Below are 21,533 nucleotides of genomic sequence, written 5' to 3'. Positions count from 1 at the left end.
TGTTTCACTGCCCCTATATGTATCACTGTCCCTATATGTATTACTGTCCCTATATGCATCACTGTCCTTATATGTATCACTGTCCCTATATGTATCACTGTCCCTATATGTATCACTGTCCCTACATGTATCACTATCCCTATATGTATCACTGCCCCTATATGTATCACTGCCCCTATATGTATTACTGCCCCTATATGTATCACTGTCCTTATATGTATCACTGTCCCTATATGTATTACTGTCCCTATATGTATCACTGCCCCTATATGTATCACTGCCCCTATATGTATCACTGCCCCTATATGTATTACTGCCCCTATATGTATCACTGTCCTTATATGTATCACTGTCCCTATATGTATTACTGTCCCTATATGTATCACTGTCCCTATATGTATCACTGCCCCTATATGTATTACTGTCCCTATATGTATTACTTTCCATATATGTATCACTGTCACTATATGTTTTACTGTCCCTATATGTATTACTGTTCATATATGTATCACTGTCCCTATATGAATTACTGTCCCTATATGTATTACTGTCCCTATATGTATCACTGTCCCTATATGTATTACTGTCCCTATATGTATCACTGTCCCTATATGTATCACTGCCCCTATATGTATCACTGTCCCTATATGTATCACTGTCCCTATATGTATTACTGTCCCTATATGTATTACTGTCCCTGTATGTATCACTGTCCTTATATGTTTCACTGCCCCTATATGTATCACTGTCCCTATATGTATTACTGTCCCTATATGTATCACTGTCCTTATATGTATCACTGTCCCTATATGTATCACTGTCCCTATATGTATTACTGTCCCTATATGTATTACTGTCCCTATATGTATCACTGTCCCTATATGTATTACTGTCCCTATATGTATTACTGTCCCTATATGTATCACTGTCCTTATATGTTTCACTGCCCCTATATGTATTACTGCCCCTATATGTATCACTGTCCTTATATGTATCACTGTCCCTATATGTATTACTGTCCCTATATGTATTACTGTCCCTATATGTATCACTGCCCCTATATGTATTACTGTCCCTATATGTATTACTTTCCATATATGTATCACTGTCACTATATGTTTTACTGTCCCTATATGTATCACTGTCCTTATATGTATCACTGTCCCTATATGTATTACTGTCCCTATATGTATTACTGTCCCTATATGTATCACTGCCCCTATATGTATTACTGTCCCTATATGTATTACTTTCCATATATGTATCACTGTCACTATATGTTTTACTGTCCCTATATGTATTACTGTTCATATATGTATCACTGTCCCTATATGAATTACTGTCCCTATATGTATTACTGTCCCTATATGTATCACTGTCCCTATATGTATCACTGTCCATATATGTATCACTGCCCCTATATGTATCACTGCCCCTATATGTATTACTGTCCCTATATGTATTACTGTCCCTATATGTATCACTGTCCATATATGTATCACTGCCCCTATATGTATCACTGCCCCTATATGTATTACTGTCCCTATATGTATTACTGTCCCTATATGTATCACTGCCCCTATATGTATCACTGTCCCTATATGTATCACTGCCCCTATATGTATCACTGTCCCTATATGTATCACTGTCCCTATATGTATCACTGCCTCTATATGTATCTCTGCTCCCCCAAACTATCTGTAAATCTGATCTACCTTCTGCCACACGACCCACTTGCATAATAACTACCCCCATCTGCTGCTGCCCTGCCTAATTCTACTCACTACTTCTTAACCCAATTCTCTATATTGCTGCTATGTACCACTGCTACTAACCCATCTACTACCCATCAACTACCCATCTAGTAACACATCTACTAACCCATCTACTACCCATCTACTAACCCATCTACTAACCCATCTACTACCCATCTACTACACATCTACTACCACCCTTCTCTGGACTATTGCCTGTTTGTCCCAGCTTGTCTGTATTACTACAGTCTCCTGTACACGGTGTGGAAATCCACCTGCTGAAATCCACAGGCCAAGAATCAGCCCCTACACTGGCATCAGCCTCCTGTCCTGCTAAACCCACAACTATTGTGTTGGCTCAGGGCACAGGAACATACAGTGAATTTCAGAAAGAATTTCCGGGCAATTTTAAGCCTAGTGGCATTTGTCTTGTGTTCACTGCCTGGGGGTGGGTTATAACTCATAAATACTCCTTTTCTAATCCCACTGCAGGATAGGGTGCAAAGTCCAAAAAAACATGTTGCTTTGTATCTATTTTGCATTTTACACTTTGCACCATTATTAGTAAATGAGCTCCATTATGTCCATAATCCTGTCATATACAGTGGCAACAATATGATTATAGTCCAATATCCTGTACTGTATAATGTGAGAGCTCTGGACCCTCATGTGCCCGTGATAACAGCTGGATATGTTCATTTTTGAAATCAGAAGGTTCCAGTGCTTTGGTCTAGTCTTGATCTACCTGAAGAGTTCTTGCTATGTCACCTCAATACAGCAGTCCTGTCCTGCTTTATGGCAGCTGAGATTCTAGCTATCTGTATAACAGAACATTCTGTCCCAGTGGCTGCACAGATCCTATCTGATCCCCATTGTAAGCAGCAGTCCTGTCCTGCTTTATGGCAGCTGAGATTCTAGCTATCTGTATAACAGAACATTCTGTCCCAGTGGGATTCTGAGCCCTTAGCACAATTAGTCAGCAGAGTAACTGAGATAAGAAAGCTTAGCAAGACAACTGAAACATTTCTGCTGCAGTTTAGAATAAGAGCTTGAAGGGCCACTTTCTCAATAAACATGATTTTAAAGCCTGTGAGTGTCAGTTGAGAGTCAGTTAGCCCAGCCCTTCTCTAATTTCCATGGATGAATCTATAGTAATAACAAAAACTCTGACAGCTCAGCTTGCCCTGGAGAGTAGAGGAGCATGAGAAGAATAGATCAGATGAGAGCTCCACACTGCAGCAGTCAATCTCTCTCAGGCTGCCTGAGACATCAGCAATGACGTACTGGGGCTCGACTCCTGGCACGAAAACATTTACACAATTCTAACCTGAACAGGCAGTGAAACGGCAAAAACAGAATATTAAGAGAAGAAAGAGACCAGTCTAACAAATGAAGTTTAATCAGCCCAGACTGAAAGGGAAACTATCAAATTACCCCATTTATAAATCACAGTTTTATTTTAAAACTCTGGGCCATCTCCAGCTTTTATAAAATTACATATATGTAGGATTTGTGCAGCCACTGGGACAGAATGTTCTGTTATACAGATAGCTAGAATCTCAGCTGCCATAAAGCAGGACAGGACTGCTGCTTACAATGGGGATCAGATAGGATCTGTGCAGCCACTGGGACAGAATGTTCTGTTATACAGATAGCTAGAATCTCAGCTGCCATAAAGCAGGACAGGACTGTTGCTTACAATGGGGATCAGATAGGATCTGTGCAGCCACTGGGACAGAATGCTCTGTTATACAGATAGCTAGAATCTCAGCTGCCATAAAGCAGGACAGGACTGCTGCTTACAATGGGGATCAGATAGGATCTGTGCAGCCACTGGGACAGAATGTTCTGTTATACAGATAGCTAGAATCTCAGCTGCCATAAAGCAGGACAGGACTGCTGCTTACAATGGGGATCAGATAGGATCTGTGCAGCCACTGGGACAGAATGTTCTGTTATACAGATAGCTCGAATTTCAGCTGCCATAAAGCAGGACAGCTGTGTATCATGCTTCCATTTGAAATACATGCAATCCCCTCTAGAAATGGGCCAATCAGTAGCTATCGAGTTGTGGATTCAGAGTATGTGGATTCCTTTCATCCATTAGCTCACATAATGAGAATCATGTTTTGTATGAATATGTATGTATAGTGTATGTATAGTGTATGTATAGTGTATGTATAGTGTATGTATAGTGTATGTATAGTGTTTGAATAGTGTGTGTAAAGTGTGTGTATAGTGTATGTATAGTGTGTGTATAGTGTATGTATAATACATGTATAGTGCGTGTATAGTGCGTGTATAGTGCGTGTATAGTGCATGTATAGTGCATGTATAGTGTGTGTATAGTGTATGTATAGTATATGTATAGTGTATGTATAGTGTTTGAATAGTGTGTGTAAAGTGTGTGTATAGTGTATGTATAGTGTGTGTATAGTGTATGTATAATACATGTATAGTGCGTGTATAGTGCGTGTATAGTGCGTGTATAGTGCGTGTATAGTGCATGTATAGTGTGTGTATAGTGTGTGTATAGTGTATGTATAGTGTTTGAATAGTGTGTGTATAGTGTTTGTATAGTGTATGTATAGTGTATGTATAGTGTATGTATAATACATGTATAGTGCGTGTATAGTGCGTGTATAGTGCGTGTATAGTGCGTGTATAGTGTGTGTATAGTGTGTGTATAGTGTATGTATAGTGTTTGAATAGTGTGTGTAAAGTGTGTGTATAGTGTATGTATAGTGTGTGTATAGTGTATGTATAATACATGTATAGTGCGTGTATAGTGCGTGTATAGTGCGTGTATAGTGCGTGTATAGTGCATGTATAGTGTGTGTATAGTGTGTGTATAGTGTATGTATAGTGTTTGAATAGTGTGTGTATAGTGTTTGTATAGTATATGTATAGTGTTTGTATAGTGTATGTATAGTGGGTGTATAGTGTATGTATAGTGGGTGTATAGTGTGTGTTTAGTGTATGTATAGTGTGTGTTTAGTATATGTATACTGTTTGTATAGTGTGTGTATAGTGCGTGTAAAGTGTGTGTATAGTTTCTCACTGAATTCAGTGTGGCCTGTAGGAAATTAAAGGTTTAATAGAAGGAGAAGTAGAATGAGTGAGATTATTCTTTACCCTTTTCTGTTTCTATGGGAATTCACAGAGGGTACAAAGTACTTGGTAAGTGTCAGACCCGCAGGGAGAGGAATCAGATCAGCCATAACAACTGACAAAAGAACAGCACTCGCCATTTACAATCATTGGGAGGGATGGGTCTGCTTCCAGGATTGGGCTGCTGCACCTAAAGCCCCTGATGTACCATGTGAGGGAGATTGGATTCTGCCCTTATTAACCTACCTGCTACTAATAGTAACTGACTGGCTACTGTGAGCTACTCGCCTGTTACTGTGTAACTTACTGGCCAGAAGTTCATTTGTACATCAACTTCCCATTAGAGATGATGAACAGTCTTGGCCCCTGTGTGTTTTCTGCATTACTTTATGTTGCAAAAAGCACAGTGTGTTACTGTTCTCTAGTGTTACTCAGCGTTCCCTTGCCCTGTCACCAATATGGCTGCTTGTTAATCAGGAGGCAGTGGGAATATACAAGAGCTCATTTTTTGCCTTTTATATTATTATTATTATTATTATATTATTATTATTATTATTATTATTATTATTATTAATGTTGTATGTTTATTAAGTGCCTGCATATAAGAGGGGAAACCCAACATTGTTCCTTTCTTGTTTATTAAGCTTCTGTTCATCTTTCTATATGAGCTGATGCCAAACTGAGGATGGATGTCCTTCTGCTGTACCAGTCAGTGCTGTGAATGCCCAAGCTGTGCCCTAGAGATACTGGGCCTGGCTCTGGGCTTTGCAGGGAAAGCAAACTGACTCCTGCCAACTGCACAGATACAAACAGCAGATGGTGCCGCTTGGTCATAACACAAAAAATAACTGAACTGACACATTTACTCAGCAGCGTTTTTTGCCTTTGCTAAAGTAGGCAGGAAAGCTTTGATGGTAATGCTGTTGCAGAACTACAACTTAAGTTGGGGGCAGGGGAGTATGTAGGGTTATTATAGCGCAGGAGAGAATGAGATGAGTAGCTGTGTGTGTATCTGGGGGCAGGGGAGTATGTAGGGTTATTATAGAGATGAGAGAATGAGATGAGTAGCTGTGTATGTATCTGGGGGCAGGGGAGTATGTAGGGTTATTATGGAGATGAGAGAATGAGATGAGTAGCTGTGTGAGTATCGGGGGGCAGGGGAGTATGTAGGGTTATTATAGCGCAGGAGAGAATGAGATGAGTAGATGTATGTGTATCTGGGGGCAGGGGAGTATGTAGGGTTATTATGGAGATGAGACAATGAGATGAGTAGCTGTGTGTGTATCTGGGGGCAGGGGAGTATGTAGGGTTATTATGGAGATGAGAGAATGAGATGTGTAGCTGTGTGTGTATCTGGGGGCAGGGGAGTATGTAGGGTTATTATAGAGATGAGAGAATGAGATGAGTAGCTGTGTGAGTATCGGGGGGCAGGGGAGTATGTATGGTTATTATAGCGCAGGAGAGAATGAGATGAGTAGCTGTGTGTGTATCTGGGGGCAGGGGAGTATGTAGGGTTATTATGGAGATGAGAGAATGAGATGAGTAGCTGTGTGTGTATCTGGGGGCAGGGGAGTATGTAGGGTTATTATGGAGATGAGAGAATGAGATGAGTAGCTGTGTGTGTATCTGGGGGCAGGGGAGTATGTAGGGTTATTATAGAGATGAGAGAATGAGATGAGTAGCTGTGTGAGTATCGGGGGGCAGGGGAGTATGTAGGGTTATTATAGCGCAGGAGAGAATGAGATGAGTAGCTGTGTGTGTATCTGGGGGCAGGGGAGTATGAAGGGTTATTATGGAGATGAGAGAATGAGATGAGTAGCAGTGTGTGTATCTGGGGGCAGGGGAGTATGTAGGGTTATTATAGCGCAGGAGAGAATGAGATGAGTAGCAGTGTGTATCTGGGGGCAGGGGTAGTATGTAGGGTTATTATAGAGATGAGAGAATGAGATGAGTAGCTGTGTGTGTGTGTATCTGGGGGCAGGGGGAGTATGTAGGGTTATTATAGAGATGAGAGAATGAGATGAGTAGCTGTGTGAGTATCTGGGGGCAGGGGAGTATGTGGGGTTATTATAGAGATGAGAGAATGGAGGGTGCTGGAGGAAGCTGGAGGAAAGTGAAGAGAGCATTTAGTCAGTTATCCCACGGCTAGGAAATTAAAGGCTGGGATACTTATTCAACTATATAGGCAGCCTGCTGGGTAAGGAGCAGGGGTTGGCTAAGGGGTTAAAACATGATATTATTACATGGTTATGTGTTAATTCAGTTATTGAATTTAATAAATCTGCGGCCTGTCTCCAACCTAATTACTTGTATGTTGTATTTATTATTCAAATGTTACAACCTGCCTTTACCATGATACGAGTAGCTGTGTGAGTATCTGGGGCAGGGGGAGTATGTAGGGTTATTATAGAGATGAGAGAATGAGATGAGTAGCTGTGTGAGTATCTGGGGCAGGGGGAGTATGTAGGGTTATTATAGAGATGAGAGAATGAGATGAGTAGCTGTGTGAGTATCTGGGGGCAGGGGAGTATGTAGGGTTATTATAGAGATGAGAGAATGAGATGAGTAGCTGTGTGTGTATCTGGGGGGTATGTGGGGTTATTATAGCGCAGGAGAGAATGAGATGAGTAGCTGTGTGAGTATCTGGGGCAGGGGGAGTATGTAGGGTTATTATAGAGATGAGAGAATGAGATGAGTAGCTGTGTGTGTATCTGGGGGCAGGGGAGTATGTAGGGTTATTATGGAGATGAGAGAATGAGATGAGTAGCTGTGTATGTATCTGGGGGCAGGGGAGTATGTAGGGTTATTATAGAGATGAGAGAATGAGATGAGTAGCTGTGTGAGTATCTGGGGGCAGGGGAGTATGTAGGGTTATTATAGAGATGAGAGAATGAGATGAGTAGCTGTGTGTGTATCTGGGGGCGGGGGGTATGTGGGGTTATTATAGCGCAGGAGAGAATGAGATGAGTAGCTGTGTGTGTACTGGGGCAGGGGGAGTATGTAGGGTTATTATAGCGCAGGAGAGAGTGTGTGTTAGGGGAATAAGGGAGGTGTTGGGGTGAAAATGATGTGTGATATTTGGCAGGAGGGTTGGGGAGGGGTAGACAGATTATTCCTCAGTGATACTTTACAATAAGACTGGCTCAGCGGAACAGCACAAGGTTATTTGTTTTGTTGTATGTAAAGCTGTATGCTCAGTGTATACAAGCATTTATTGTACAGCGCTACTGAATATGTTGGCACTTTATAAATATGTGTTAATATATATATATATATATATATACTGTATATCCCACAGTCAAATCTGCCGGCACTCATGTATGAGAATGTTGGATGCCTGGGTGTAGACCAATGTTATAGTAACAGATCCAACAAACCACAAAGTTCTGCACTCACTGGTCTTGTGTAGAAAAAATTAGGTCATTTTATTAGTGGAGACATTTCAGCTACACCAGTAGCCTTCCTCAAAGTGAACAAACACTAACAAGTCGTGGCTAATTAACAGGAGAGGGGGAGATACTTATTGTGACATCATATTACATCATCAACGTGAGGCAAGGTGAGCAAGAAATATTTGCATATAACCTTTACCTAAAGAAAACTAGACCAACTGCAACATTTGCTATCAACTTGTTCTGCCATCAGTAATAACAAATAAATAAAAACAGCACTTATAAATAAACATTTTGGATTTACCTGAAGATTATCCACGGAACTATATTAGTAATGATATTTGGTATTAGCATGAGATGACATTGTGAGCCCTACCCCAAAAAGACTGAAAAGGTGCAGCGTGATAAAGAATACAGCCAGGGAGATACAAAATACAAGGATATGGAAGAACCACAAGCCCCAGCTGTACTGGTATCAATCAGCAGCCACTATCAAAGCTGCAGCTGAGTTTCTACTGGTATGAGACCCGTGTTAGATGGGGTCAGTGACCCCCATTTGAAAGCTGGAAAGAGTCAGAAGAAGGTGGGAAATAATTAAAAAAACGATGTAAAAAAAAATAATGAAGATCAATTAAAAAAGTTGCTTAGAACTGGCAGTTCTATAACATACTTAAATGAACTTAAAGGAGAACCACCCCTTTAAAAGGCACATCAAAAAGGTACAAGGTACTATAATTAGTGTTTCTACTATAAAGCCAGGGGAGAGAGAGAGAAAGAATGGAAGGAAGGAAGGAAAGAAAATATAAAGGTACTATTGCTATTGTTGGTTTGTTGGATCTATAAATATATATATATAAATAGCAGTAGATCACACAACATAGTGCTGGAATCTGGTGCGCAGAGTTATTTATAGGATCAGCTGAGTCATAAAATCACATTTGTATAGTACAGTAAGTCTCCCCAGCCTGTGCCTCTCTCTCTGTTCTATTTACTAAGTCATATTCCCAGTGTGACTGAGCACCAGTATCTCCCCTTGCCCTGGGCTAGTGAGTTGCTATCTGAGGGTAACAGTGTACAAAGTATCATTACTAACCCCCAGTGTAATGTTAACAAACATTCCAATAGCAACATATCAGCTATTCACTTTCATTTTACAATTGCTGTTGAAGCAGAATTGCTGATTGGTTGCCGCTGGCAACTGCACTTGCACAATGTGCTGATATAAATCAGCTCCAGTAGGTTTATTTGGTCAGTACATTTCCTATACCTGATCATACACTATTTCCTGGTTCCAGGCTGCTTGGTGGATATTATACAAAGTACTAACTGTCTCCATCTTGTCCTACTATTTCCATTTTATCCTACTGTCACCTTCTTTCAACTTCTTGTCCTACTGTCACCATGTTGTTTTTTGGGTCATCATCTCATCCTCCTGTTGAAAAAGCACCATCTTGTCCAGCTATCTCTATCTTGCCCTACTGTCACCATCTTATCTGACTTCACTATCCTTGTTCCCATCTTGTCCTATTATCACTATCATGTCCTGCTATCTAGCGGTGGAACTTCTATAGCGTGACCCCCCCCATGAAAAACCTGGTGCTTGGTGCATACTGCACCAAGCACTGTCTTAGTGGCTCCATCTTGCCCTACTGTCTCCATCTTATCCTACTGTCTCCATCTTGCCCTACTGTCTCCATCTTGTCCTTCTTTCTCCATCTTGTCCTACTTTCTCCATTTTGTCCCACTATCTCCATCTTATCCTACTGTCTCCATCTTGCCCTTGTAATGGAATCTACTCCAAGTCTTCAAGATGGCGTCCAAGATGGCGACCGCCTGCCTCACCACATGGCTCCTGCCGGGCACAGGTCTATGACCTCATCTCCTTCCCAGTCCAGGATTGGTCATCGGCGACGGAATGGACGCCGGCGTCAAAATCGGGCGCCGGCGTCAAGACGTCAGCGTGGGGACGCTGGCGTCTGCGTCTGACGCAAGCGCGTCAAAATTTGGCGCCAACCCAGGGATTACTTAAACTCACTTCCCCTTCCAGTCCTTGCCCAACTATAGGTTCCTGCTACAGTGTTCCTGGGTGTTATTATCTATTTTGATTCTTGTGTACCGATTCCTGCCTGTTCTTCGATTTTGCTTGTCTTCTGCCTGGTCTGACCTTTTGCCTGTATTTTGACGATTCTTTGGATAAACCCTTTTGTACCTCGAACCTGGTCTGGTCTCCTCTTTGGTCTACACTATTACTGTGCCTTCGGGCCCGTTACAGTATAGTTGGGCCATGAACCCTTCGGAGGAGACTCCAGCTCCACCTGATGTCGGTGGTGCTATCCGCGGTTTGGCTTCCCGCATGCAGTCATACGAAGCCCAGCAGACACACTTCGGTCAGGCTCTTGAAGCTATCCTGGACAAGTTGTCGGCGTTGTCACCTGTGGCCCCGGTCCCTGTGGCCATTCCTGCAAGCCCACTTCAGCCTTCGGAACCTCGCATTCCTGCACCTCCCTCTACAGCGGCGATCCTGTTGCATGCAGAGGTTTCATCAACCAGTGCGAGATCCAGTTCGCCCTGCTGCCAGGTCAGTTTGTATCTGAACAAGCTAAAGTGGGGTACATGATTACTCGCCTACAGGGGAAGGCTTTGGAGTGGGCATCACCTTTGTGGGAAAAGAGGATCCTTTGATTGAAGATGCCAGTGCCTTCATCCGTGAACTTCGGGTTGTCTTTGATGCCCCTGGCCGAGCTACGGCATCCTCTGCTCGCCTGTTCCAGATCCAGCAAGGCACTCGCTCTGTTCCGGAGTACGCCATTGAGTTCCGCACCCTAGTGGCGGAGACCACCTGGAACAATGATGGGTACCATGCCGCCTTTTACAACGGCCTAGCCATGCGGATCAAAAACGATTTGGTCTCCCGGGAAATTCCTTCTCGGTGGGAGGATCTGGTGGCGTTGGCCATAAAGGTTGACACCACGACAGAGGGAATTTCAACTCGAGCTCGACAGAGAGCGTTCGAAGAAGTATCCCCGGTTCCAATCCACCCTGGCTCCTCGCTTTCAGAGACCCCTACTCTTCAATCCGGCTTCTGCTTTCCCCTCTCCTACTCCTGCGGCTTCTGCTTCCTCTGCTCCATCTACTGAGGAACCCATGCAGATCGGACGGGCTCGTCTTTCCGAACAGGAGAAGCTACGGAGAAGGGCTGCCGGCCTATGCCTGTATTGTGGGGGCAAATCACACTTCGCCCATGAGTGTCCTGTGAAGCCGGGAAACGCCAGCACCTAGGTAGGTTTGGGGAGACCTATCTGGGTGGTGTTTGTCATTCTCCCCAACCCTCTATTCAACGCTTCCTTCTTCCGGCACAGATCCAATTCGGTTCCCAGAAGTTCCCAGTGCAAGCTTTCCTGGACTCTGGTGCTGCTGGAAATTTCTTGGACAGAGTTTTTGCTGCTCGCTATGCGGTTCCTCTACAACCTTTGGCTTCTCCTCTGCGAGTCTTGGCTATTGATGACCGCCCTCTGTCTTCGGCCATTATTTCTCAAACCACCGTCGAACTTTCTCTTAGAGTGGGCACCATGCATCTGGAGAGATTGGCCTTTCTAATCATCGACTGCCCTTCAACTCCACTTGTTTTGGGGCTCCCCTGGTTGTGTACCCATAATCCAGTCATTGACTGGACCTCCGCTCAAGTCTCCCGCTGGAGCCCCTATTGCCAACAGAACTGTTTGCCTGCTGTGCCCCTTATCAAAGTTTCTTCTATTTCTCCCAAGTTGACCCTTCCGTCCATCTATCAAGATTTTGCTGACGTCTTCAATAAGGGCTCTGCAGAAGATTCTTCCTCCTCATCGACCCTATGACTGTCCAGTCGAACTTCTTCCTGGTTCCATGCCTCCCCGGGGTCGCACCTATCCTCTTTCCCCTCTGAGACGGCTGCCATGAAGACCTACATTCAGGAAAATCTCCAAAGAGGCTTCATCCGCCCTTCTTCCTCCCCTGCTGGTGCTGGATTTTTCTTTGTCGAAAAGAAGGACGGAGGTCTGCGACCATGCATCGACTATAGGGGTTAAACAAAATCACATTAAAAACCGTTACCCTCTCCCCCTAATCTCCGAACTCTTCGATCAGTTAAGAGGGGCCAAGATCTTCACCAAAGCTGGATCTTCGGGGTGCCTATAACCTCATTAGAGTTCGTGAAGGGACGAATGGAAGACCGCCTTCAATACCCGAGATGGCATTATGAATATCTAGTCATGCCATTTGGACTATGTAACGCCCCCGCGGTCTTCCAAGAGTTTCGTGAATGATATATTCAGAGACCTGTTGGGGCAAAGTGTTGTTGTCTATCTGGATGACATTCTTGTCTTTTCCAAAAATCTCCACGAGCATCGCTCCCAAGTGAAGGAAGTTCTTCTTCGTCTAAGAAAGAATAATCTCTTCGCTAAATTGGAAAAGTGTTCGTTTGAAGTGTCCTCCATCCCTTTTCTTGGGTACATCATCTCCCAGCAGGGTTTCAAGATGGATCCAGCCAAGGTTTCAGCAATTCTTGATTGGCCCCTCCCACAAGTGTCAAGGCTATCCAGAGATTTTATTGGCTTTGCCAACTATTACAGACAATTTATTAAAGGTTTCTCTTCCAAAATCTCTCCTATCCTGGCCCTCATCCGCAAAGGGGGTAAGCCACAACACTGGCCTCCTCCAGCCCTGGAAGCCTTTGAATCCCTGAAAACTGCCTTTTCTTCTGCACCTATTCTCAGACACCCTGATCTTCTTCTTCCCTTCTTCCTCGAAGTCGACGCCTCAGATGTGGGAGCTGGAGCTGTCTTGTCACAGAGATCTTCCTTGGATGGGAAATTGCATCCCTGTGCATTCTTCTCTAAGAAGTTTTCCTCCTCCGAGCAGAACTACGATGTGGGGAATCGTGAGTTATTGGCAGTGAAACTCGCCCTGGAGGAGTGGAGACATTTACTGGAAGGATCCTCCATTCCCGTGACCATCTTTACAGACCATAAGAACCTCGAATTTATCCAGTCCCTCAAACGTTTGAATCCTCGACAAGCCAGATGGTCACTATTCTTCTCCCGTTTTAACTTCGTCATCACCTTTCGTCCTGGCTCTAGAAATAGAAAGGCTGATGCTTTGTCTAGAAGTTTTATCCCTGAAGTTCCCTGTTCCGAAGATCCTGAACCCATTGTGCCTTCCTCCAAGATCGTAGCTGCCCTATTTCCCTCCTTGGCCTCGCAAATCCTTTCCGCTCAAGCTTCTGCTCCGGACAATATTCCTCTAGGGGTTGCCTTTGTTCCTCCTGATTGTCGCCAGTCTATTCTATCCAGGCTCACAGTTCTAAACAGGCTGGTCATCCCGGAGTAGAGAAGACTACCGAACTCCTTTCTCGCCTGGTGTGGTGGCCATCCATGAAGAAAGACGTCAAAGACTTTGTTTCTTCTTGTACCATCTGTGCCATTTCCAAGTCTGGACATTCTCCCCCTAAAGGACTCCTTCTTCCATTACCTATTCCATCTCGTCCTTGGACTCATCTTGCCATGGATTTTATTGTGGAACTGCCTGTCTCCTCCGGTCACACTGTCATCTGGGTTGTCGTTGACAGGTTTAGCAAGATGGCTCATTTCATTCCCCTCCACAAACTTCCCTCTGCCCCTGAACTTTCCAAGCTTTTCATCCATCATATTTTTCGTCTCCATGGGTTTCCTGCCGAGATCGTCTCTGACCGTGGCTCACAATTCGTCTCTAGGTTTTGGAGATCCTTATGCAAAGCTCTCAACATTTCTTTACAATTTTCTTCTGCCTATCACCCGCAATCCAATGGAGCTGCTGAGAGAGTGAACCAGGCGTTGGAACAATTTCTTCGCTGCCATGTTTCCCTGTGCCAAGACGATTGGTCGGATCTCCTTCCCTGGGCTGAGTTCGCCCATAACAACGCCTTGCATTCTTCATCACATCAGTCCCCTTTCTTCTGTGTCTACGGTCAGAATCCATTGGCGTTTCCCCAGGATCTTCTCCTCACCAATGTTCCTGCCGCCAACGACCAGGCTGCCCACATGATGGCGATTTGGGCTGCTGTTGCCTCTAATCTACAGAAGAGCTCTCTGATCCAAAAGAGGTTTGCCGACAAGAAGAGGATTCCTGCTCCGCCCTATGCTCCTGGTGATAAGGTCTGGCTTTCCACCCGTAACATCCGCCTGAAGATTCCTACCCCAAAGCTTGGTCCCAGATTCATCGGTCCCTATCCTGTCATTGAAATCATCAATCCGGTGGCGGTTCGTCTTCAACTCCCCCAGAGATGTGGATCCCGAATGTCTTCCATGTCTCTCTCCTTAAGCCTGCTGTGTCTCTTTCTTCTTCTTCTTCTCCCCCAGCTCCAGTCCTGGTTGACAATCACCAGGAATTCGAAGTGAAGAGGATTTTGGACTCTCGTCTTTCCAGGGGCACTCTTCAATATCTCATCGAGTGGAAGGGGTTCGGTCCCGAAGAGTGCTCCTGGGTCAAGAGCTCAGATGTGCATGCGCCCATCTTGGTTCGTAGATTCCATAAATTATTCCCTCTCTCCCCTAGACTCGGTGGTCCTGAGGCCCCCCCTAAGGAGGGGGGTACTGTAATGGAATCTACTCCAAGTCTTCAAGATGGCGTCCAAGATGGCGACCGCCTGCCTCACCACATGGCTCCTGCCGGGCACAGGTCTATGACCTCATCTCCTTCCCAGTCCAGGATTGGTCGTCGGCGACGGAATGGATGCCGGCGTCAAAATCGGGCGCCGGCGTCAAGACGTCAGCGTGGGGACGCTGGCGTCTGCGTCTGACGCAAGCGCGTCAAAATTTGGCGCCAACCCAGGGACTACTTAAACTCACTTCCCCTTCCAGTCCTTGCCCAACTATAGGTTCCTGCTACAGTGTTCCTGGGTGTTATTATCTATTTTGATTCTTGTGTACCGATTCCTGCCTGTTCTTCGATTTTGCTTGTCTTCTGCCTGGTCTGACCTTTTGCCTGTATTTTGACGATTCTTTGGATAAACCCTTTTGTACCTCGAACCTGGTCTGGTCTCCTCTTTGGTCTACACTATTACTGTGCCTTCGGGCCCGTTACAGCCCTACTGTCTCCATCTTGCCCTACTGTCTCCATCTTCTCTTAATGTCTCCATCTTGCCCTACTATCTCCACCTTGCCCTACTGTCTCCATCAATTCCTACTGTCTCCATCTTGCCATAATGTCTCCATCTTGTCCTGTTGTCCCCATGTTGCCCTACTGTCTCCATCAATTCCTACTGTCTCCATTTTGTCTTAATGTCTCCATCTTGCCCTACTGTCTCCATCTTGTCCTACTATCTCCATCTTGTCCTACTGTCTCCATCTTCCCCTACTGTCTCCATCAATTCCTTCCATCTTCATTTTGTCTTAATGTCTCCATCATGCCCTACTGTCTCCATCTTGCCCCACTGTATCCATCAATTCCTACTGTCTCCATCTTTCCACAATGTCTCCATCTTGTCCTACTGTCCCTATGTTGTCCTACTGTCTCCATCTTGCCCTACTGTCTCCATCAATTCCTACTGTCTCCATTTTGTCTTAACGTCTCCATCTTGCCCTACTGTCTCCATTTTGTCTTAATGTCTCCATCTTGCCCTACTGTCTCCACCTTGTCCTATTTTCTCCATCTTGTCCTACTGTCTCCATCTTGTCCTACTGTCTCCATCTTGCCCTACTGTCTCCATAAATTCCTACTGTCTCCGTCTTGCCCTACTGTCTCCATCTTGCCCTACTGTCTTCATCTTGCCCTACTGTCTCCATCAATTCCTACTGTCTCCATCAATTCCTACTGTCTCCATCTTGTCCTAATGTCTCTTTCTTGTCATACTCCTTGCTCTACTGTTTTTATCTTGCCCTACTGTACCTGATATACTTTCATTCTATCTGTCTGATGTATCTAAATTGATGCTTTGCCAGGGTCCCCAGGAGTCACCCCTATTTCACCTGCTCTTGCGCACATTATGTGACGGGGGGATGTCAAGTATTTCCGTTAAAGAGAAATCAGAACACAAGCTAGACACAGATGTCATTGGCTCACTCCGATTACGGAGAAGCTTTGCATTCAGCTCTGCCATATCCAAACTCCTCTGCGCCGTGTGACTGGAATAATAAATAGGGTTTGTGCACAAAGAGGCCACTGGATCTTGCAAGACACATCTAGGAACTGTGATTTTCAATGTCTCATTGTGGTGAGAGCCCCGAGCCCAGGGCATTCTCCATTCATGGTTCTTTTTCATCTCATTCTCTGGGCAGGGCATTAGTGCTTCGCTTAAAGGGAAACTCCACCCCTAGACTATTCTTTGCATAAATCTGAGCAACCTCCCAATGTACATTTCTTAAAAACACTACCGATCATTCCGCCTCCATGTCTGGTAATCAGCTGACTTCTGCTACATTATTTTAAGAGTCAGAACCACAGAACAGAAAGGGATAAACATACACTGCTTTCAATACCAATATCATTTACACGTAAATTTAAAACCATTGTTTTTATTTAAATACATGTATATTGGAAAGTTTTCTTATGCAAAAAACAGTTGATGGGTGGAGTTCCCCTTTAAAGGGATTTCTGTCATGATTTTTGTGATGTAGTTTTTATTTCTAAATGACACTGTTTATACTGCAAATAATTCACTCTACAATATAAAATGTCATTCCTGAACCAACAAGTGTATTTAGTTGTAATATTGGTGTGTAGGTGCATCTCAGGTCATTTTGCCTGGTCATGTGATTTCAGAAAGAACCAGCACTTTAGGATGGAACTGCTTTCTGGCAGGCTATTGTTTTTCCTACTCAATGTAACTGAATGTGTCTCAGAGGGACCTGGATTTTACTATTGAGTGCTGTTCTTAGATCTACCAGGCAGCTATCTTGTGTAAGGGAGCTGCTATCTGGTTACCTTCCCTTTGTTCTGTTGTTAGGCTGCTGGGGGGGGGAGGGAGGGGGAGATATCACTCCAACTTGCAGTACAGCAGTAAAGAGTGACTGAAGTTTATCAGAGCACAAGTCACATGACTGGGGGCAGCTGGGAAACGGACAATATGTCCAGCCCCATGTCAGATTTCAAAATTAAATATAGAAAATCTGTTTACTCTTTTGAGAAATGGATTTCAGCGCAGAATTCTGCTGGAGCAGCACTATTAACTGATGTGTTTTCCTATGACAGTATCCCTTTAAGTAGCAGAATTATATGTATTTCCCTTCCTGCCCCATAACCCCAGCCTTGTCTCCCAGTGAGAATGGGACATAGGATCCGGTTCTGTATCAGTCCCTGAGTAGCTCGTCATACCAGTAAAATAGGATGTTTTGTTGTCCTTATCCATAGCAACTACTGCTCTGGGGAACAACATGTCTGGTGCTCACCTGCTACTGGATAGGAGTGTCAGCTCATTAGCACCAGGCAGATATCTCACTCCCTTGTAGTAATACCCAGTATGACAGTGGCATAATATGGAGAAGAACTTCGAAATGATGGAAGGCACATAGGAATTTAGCTGATATCATGTTGGTCAGGGGATTTAAAGGAGAAGTCGACCCAAACAGGAACTTCAAATACACGTTTTACACCATTGGCTCAGGTCATATAATAAAATTTTGCCATGGTCCAGTTTAGTGACATTTGTTGCAATGTAACAGCCTATCATTCCCAGTCCTGGCCAGGGCAGTTTGTTCATTAAAGGGGATGTATCACATGCAGACGGTGTCTCTGTATCACTATTGAATATTGCATATGTATGTGTGCCAGCATGATGCCTGGATGGACTTAATTCAATTACGGAGTTCATTCAGTTGTTCTGCGGCAATGAGACTGAACTGATTCATATAGGAACATTGATTCTGTATATTTGGGCTCTCCACTGCTGCCTGGTAACTAGGGGAATGAAACCCTAGTAACCAGATGGCTGTTAATAGTCTAAGCCTGGCAGGTGCCTTTTAAAAAATGTAATTTTTTCAAACCCTCCAAAAAATGAATGTCATTTGCAAGTTGTCTTAAAATTCCACTTTTTATACCATGATAAACATTTCTTTAAAGCGATAGTACACCCCTTTGTTCAACATGGGATGAATGACTAGGGCTTGTGCAAAACACACTTTGTGCCTATTGTTTTAATCATTAAAAATATATGGGTTTTTGTTGAGCTAAAAGGGGCAAACAGGAAAACTGAAACGACTTCCTTTTTCCAGCTTCCTGGTTCTTGTGATGTAAATAATTATTATTTATTACCAGTACATAGATAAAACCCCTGGATAATGGACTTCTGCTTATCTGTAGACAACAAATGGGTCATTTATTATCTGCGGTTAAACGACAGCAGAAGTAGTCATGCTTACTCTTATATTAACAAAAAGCAAAGAAAATAACGATTTTTTTTAATTTAAAGAATAGGCAAAATATATCTTAAAGGATCTTAAAGGAAAGTATTTTATGAAAATATAATGTAGTGTTGCCCTGTACTGGTAAAACTGATGTGTTTGCTTCAGAAACTCTGCAATAGTTTATATAAACAAGCTGCTGTGTAGCCATGGCGGAAATTGACAAATATATATGGCTCAGGATAAATAGTGGATAACAGATAACACCATTATGTTCTACAGAGCTTATCTGCTGTGTAACCTGAGCCTTTTTTTCTTTTGAATGGCTGACCCCATTCCTACACAGCAGCTTGTTTATATAAACTATAGGAGTGTTTCTGTAGCAAACACAGCAGTTTTACTAGTGCAGGGCAACACTGCATGATATTTTTATTACTTTAAAACACTCAAATTTTTTTGATGTTACTGTTCCTTTAAAGGGGTTGTTTACCTTCAAACAACTAGTTGGTTTCAGACAGTTCCCCAGAAATAACGACTTTTTCCAATGACTATTTTCTATGTGTGACTGTTTTTCTAATATTGAAGTGTAAAGTGTCATTTTTCACCTTCTAAAGCAACTGTTGGAAGGGGTGTGGTCGCCGACCCCGTAAACTGTTCTAAATTGATACATTTAGTTGATACATTTCTTATCTTTGTCCCTGCTGAGCAGAATCTCTGGGTTACATTACAGGCAGCTGTTAGACTTGATACAATAGTTACTAATACTCCAGAGATACTGCTGAGAAATGGATCAACTAAATGTTGTAAAATTGTAACAGAATCTGCACCTGAATTACTGAGCTGCCAGACTCAACCACCAGAGACACCAACATTCATTCAACTTTACACTTAGATTTTGGAAAAATGGTAAAAAATAAATAATGAAAAGTAATTTAAAAAAGTCTTTGTTTCTGGGGAATAATCTAAAAACAACTGAACTGAAATAAAGTGTTTGGAACCCCTTCCAACACTTTCTTCAGTTTAGTTGGTTTTAGACAGTTCACCAGAAATAAAGACTTTTTTCCAATGACTATTTTCTATGTGTGACTGTTTTTCTAATATTGAAGTGTAAAGTGTCATTTTTCACTTTCTTCAGCAGCTCTGGGAGGGGAGAGGGGGTCGCAGACCCTGTAAACTATTCTAAATTGATACATTTAGTTGATACATTCCTTATATTTCTCCCTGCTGAGCAGAATCCCTGAGTTTCATTACAGGCAGCTGTTAGACTTGATACAATAGTTACTAATATTCCCCATAGATCCTACCGAGAAATGGATCAATTAATGGATCAAATTGTAACAGTTTAGAGTCTGCACCTGAATTACTGAGCTGCCAGACTCAAACACCAGAGACACGAATATTCAACTTTAAACTAGATTTTGGAAAAACGGTAAAAAATGGAAAGTAGTTAAAAAAAGTCTTTATTTCTGGGGAACAATCTGAAAACAACTGAGCTGAAAAAAGTGTTTGGAAGGTGAACAACCCCTTTAATATGGGTTCCATATATTGTACTGCATGTTTAGGTAAATATGAGGAATGCACCAAATCAAGGATTCAGTTCGGGATTCGGATTCGGCCAAATCCTTTTGCCCGGCCGAATCGGAATCCTAATTTGCATATGTAAATTGAGGGCAGGGAGGGAAATCGCGTGACTGTTTGGCACAAAACAAGGAAGTAAAAAAATGTTTTCCCCTTCCCACCCCTAATTTGCATATGCGAATTAGGATTCTGATTTGGTATTCGCAGGGCTGGAACTAGGGGTAGGCAAAAGAGGCAGCTGCCTAGGGCGCAAGAATTGAGGGGCACTGGGCAGCTACCTCTTCTGCCTACCCCTAGACCAGACTCTACTACTCGCCAGACTTAACTTTCGCTTACATGAGCGTCGGCAGCACGCATCGCATACGCTTTGTAGTCTGCACACATGCGCGGCACGGAGCCCCATCAACATGCTTGCGTGTAAGCGTATGACGTCGATGCGCAAGCGACGGGGGAAGTGAGGGCGAGTTGGCCGGCTGGGTCGTCTAGGGCTCCCGGCTAGCCTGGCCCGCCTCTGGGTATTCGCCCAAATATAGTGGATTCGGTGCAACCCTAGTATATTTTGCCCCTCCCAATGTCAAACCATGCCAGAATTCCTAAACTACGCTTTTTACAACGTCAAATCGCCCTTTTGGGGGCGTAAGAATAACATGAATAGAGATGAGTTCATTTTGGAACATTTTACTCAGTTAATGTTCCCAAGCAGATCAGCAGCTCCAGCCCATTCGCTTCCACCTTCTTCCTTCTCTATATTTCATAGCTTTTTGCTCTTGCCAGATCTCTACATGGGAATTGCATTAGTCTCACACGCTTGGACAAGTCAAACAGGTCGGTGTATAATGAGCAGAGACCGATGTGCTGGAGAAGTGTATAGATTTCTCATCGATCTCTGGGAAAGGGCAGAGGTTAATAAGAGCACTGACTGTGTTCATTGTTAATCTAAAGCATCACGCAGCTTTTGGCACTTTTATCCCCCCAAATCCCCTGAGGGCTGAGCTGAGGTTGGGACACTAAAGAATAGCCGGCTCCCTGGAAGGAAACAAATAGACGTGGTGCAAACAATAGAGCAGCTCTGTGCTATAATAAACACATGCAGCAGCAGCGGCGCAGTCAATGCACTTACCCGAGAGGAGCTTTATATAACCACAAGGCAGCTGAGGTTACAACATGTCCCCAAAGTGCCCCCTGAGTTCATATGCTTTGAAATCTCAATTTTACACACCCTGATTCTACCTTTTACATTATCTTTTTATAATCCCACCAAATTATAATGCATTTAAAGGGGCTGTTCACCTTCTAACAATATTTTCAGTTCAGTTGGTTTCAGAAAGTTCACCAGAAATAAAGACTTTTTC

The 21,533-nt window shown here is 43.5% G+C and overlaps 1 protein-coding gene across 1 annotated transcript in view; it reads right to left on the bottom strand.

Moving 5' to 3' along the window:
- Nucleotides 1-21,533, bottom strand: part of efr3b.L (EFR3 homolog B L homeolog) — a 101,512-nt gene that overhangs the window by 63,662 nt on the left and 16,317 nt on the right. The window lies entirely within an intron of this gene.

Source organism: Xenopus laevis, chromosome 5L (assembly GCF_017654675.1).
Source record: "Xenopus laevis strain J_2021 chromosome 5L, Xenopus_laevis_v10.1, whole genome shotgun sequence".
Classification (NCBI taxonomy): Eukaryota; Metazoa; Chordata; class Amphibia; order Anura; family Pipidae; genus Xenopus; species Xenopus laevis.
Note: the sequence above shows the minus strand (reverse complement) of the source record. Positions and strands in the feature narration are given on the sequence as shown.